The sequence below is a fragment of the Stylophora pistillata genome, chromosome 7 (genome assembly GCF_964205215.1).
Source record: "Stylophora pistillata chromosome 7, jaStyPist1.2, whole genome shotgun sequence".
NCBI lineage: Eukaryota > Metazoa > Cnidaria > Anthozoa > Scleractinia > Pocilloporidae > Stylophora > Stylophora pistillata.
In genome coordinates, this window is record NC_142525.1 from 21,038,875 (window position 1) to 21,042,315 (window position 3,441).

Here is a 3,441-nt window from a genome sequence, read left to right on the forward strand (position 1 = left end):
CGAAGGCCTTATGGCCCTTAAACATTTTTTTGATCAACGTACTGTTAAGGAACTTAAATCTGAAACACTACTACGCTTAGCCGAACTAGTGCTCACACTCAATTGTTTTTCATTCGGAAACAACTTCTTCAAACAAACCAATGGTGTAGCCATAGGCACCAAAATGGGACCTAGCTATGCCAATCTTTTTGTAGGTTTTGTCGAACATCAATTTTTCAGCCAATACAACTGGTCCAAACCTTAACTCTATGGTCGCTACATCGACGACTGTATCGGCGCTACCTCCTCTACCAGAGAGGAGCTGACTCAATTCATAACCGCAGTCAATTCTTTTCACCCGGCTCGGAAATATACCTGGGAAATTTCTGACAATTCTTTATCCTTTCTAGACATCAAAGTTTCAATTGAAGGTAACGGTTTATGCACTAGTGTGTATTACAAACCTACAGACTCGAATAATTATTGTTATATTCGTCTTCGCATCCATCTCACGTTAAGAATTCCATTCCTTTTTCTCAGTTTCTAAGACTTCGTCGTTTATGTAGTGATGACTCTGATTTCTACCACAAATCAGAGTCAATGTGCCAGTTCTTCGATAAACGTGGTTACCCTGTTTCTGTCGTTCAAGCGGGTTACCATCGCGCTCAACTTATTGATCGACTTTCAGCACTACAAACGTCGCATAAGGAAGATTCCGACCGCATTCCATTCACTCTCACGTTTCACCCTCACAACCACTCAGTTAAATCCATCATTCTTAAAAACTTTAAATTACTTCAAAACGATCCAGAGACAAGCACTATCTTTTCGTAGCCTCCGCTCATTTCATTCAAACGCGACAAAAACATAGGCAATTTTTTGGTCAGAAGTTCTTTTCAGACTAATGACCAACCAGGCACTTTTAAATGCGCTCGTGCACGATGCAAAACGTGTCCTTTCATTCACAACACTGCTAAAATATCGGGACCTAAACGATCCATTAAGATCACCGATCACTTCACGTGCACCTCCGCCAATGTAATCTACTGCATAACTTCCACTTATTGCAAAAAGATATACATCGGCGAAACAGGCAGAAGACTAGGTGACCGATTCCGAGAACACCTTGGAGACGTGGAAAGGAATGACAAGGACACATCGAAACCAGTCGCTAGACATTTTAATTTACCTTATCATTCTAAGCAACATATGGCAATCTGCGGTCTTTCCTTGGACTTGGTAGCACGGAAAGCCGTAAAAATCTTGAACAAAAGCTCATCTTTCAAACCGGCAGTCTAAATCCCACAGGGATCGACGAACGCTTTTCAATCCACCAATTTATTCATGTTTTTCTCGTTGCCATGTTCCCACCAATAACGTAGCTCCATTTTCCACCTTTAAAAGCACACACAACCCACAATTCCTCTATTCGCTCCGACGAAGGGCTAACGCTCGAAACGTCAGCTTTTGTAATCGTTTCGGTGGCCAATTTACCATTTCAACTTTGTTGATATATCCAAATAATGTCAAGGGAATAAGTTATTATGCTGTTGAATGCCTCAACTTTTTCGTCAACATCAGATGCTTCGTAAACAGCACTCCAGCTTTCCAAATTAAGTCTAAGCGCTAAAGAACGTAAATTATCAGGCTTAAGCCTCCTTACAATTTTTTTATATTGCTTTCCCATGCCGTCGCTTTAACGTGGAGAATAGAATGCACTGATGATCGGATCGACTAAGCGGTGGTAAAAGTTGTGTTTCGCGATATAGCTCACCCATATTGTGTAGAATAGAATTCTGTCCACGTGTAGGCATTTTAACTAATTTGCATAGGCTGAATCTATGACACAGTTGACGCAGGCTAAGGTGGTTAAAGTCTCCGGTAATTATGATACCCACCGATGGTCTCTCTATCAGGAAGTTGTTCAAACGCTCAGTGACGTGGTCGATCAATTCTTTCTCCTCTGCACACGTTTTTCCTGGCGGAAAGTATAAATCAGCCATAATTATACAACCGAAAGGTCTTGGAATCCGAGGTGGTGTGTGAAGTAACCGCAACACCTCTTTGTTGCTGACTTCAAGATTCTCTAGGCATATAGTTGGAATAGAACTGTGAACATAAGCCAGTACACCGCCGCCCGGTGTAGATCTGTCTTTACGAAACACATTAAAAGACTGGCTAATGTTGAGAGCAGTTGATGATGATGATCGTATTCCATACTCTCGCAGCTGGGGCTGAATTACAGTAAGGGTCAGTATTACATAGGTACTACATTAAATATACATCTTATGATAACGAACAGTAACAAAATTATTAAGTCTGTCAGTGGCCCCCCTAAACCGATCTACTTGAGCGTTGCTGGCACGCAAAGAATAACCATGGTGGACCTCTGTGGCGCGAGGAAGGATGTGACTTGTAGGTTCAGTCCTCCTCGCCCCAACCATGAACCTGGAACACAGTTCAGCTCTGCGAAACACGAGGGGTTGTAGCCGAGCCTCACTAAGGCCAGATCCATAGTCAAGACGGGGGAAGATTATCCCAAGTGCTTTCCTTTGTACTGACTCGACGAGCTCGTTAAGGTACTCAAGAAGATATGCCCAAAGAGGCACCGCGTACTTCAAGACCGACCGTATTAGGGAGTAATAAATAAGCACTAAATCAGTCTGGGGGACTCCTGCCTTCCCAAGCACCCTAAGAGCGTAAGGGCGCTTGCTCGCCTTCTCCAAAATGTACTCAATGTGGTTGTTCCAGGAGAGATGAGGAAATATAGACACCGAGTAACTTGTAACTATCTACCTGACTGATACTAGTACTCCCAAGAACTAAGTCTTGTGGAGAGGCAGGCAGGTAATGAGGAAAGTTGACTTGGAGCTCTTTACAATTCTTGGGATTTAAGCGCATTCCCCGTAGTGAAGCAAAAGACCTAATCTCGTTAACAATAAATCGTAAATAACTGGGGGAGCATCTAGGAATTATTTCAAAAACTGTGGTGTCATCTTCATACTTTAGTCGATTTGGCCAGCTAGACACTAGGCGATTGACAAGAATAGCAAATAGTAGCGGGGCAGATTTTGTGCCCTGAGGGATACCCCCTTTGCTTACGACAACATTTGATAAGAAATTCCCAATTTTGACGCGCTGGGGCCTATTAGAAAGAGAGGAACGGAGCCACCTAACAAATACATTGTTGACATTAAGCAGTTTCAATTCATTGACCAAGGCGTTGTGGTCCACTAAATGGAAACTCTTTGAAAATTCCGCGCAGTTCTACATAAAGCAGTTCGCTTTATGTAGAGCTTCCAATATTATATGGAGCATATACACCAAGGCATGCGTGGTCGATCTGCCTGACACTGAGAACTGTTTAAGGTCCAGGCTCTCTGCTACTTGGCTTAGCAGGTGATCCAGAGTAAACCCTTCGAGGACCTTGGCCAATGGTGATGTTAGAGTGATTGGTCTCAA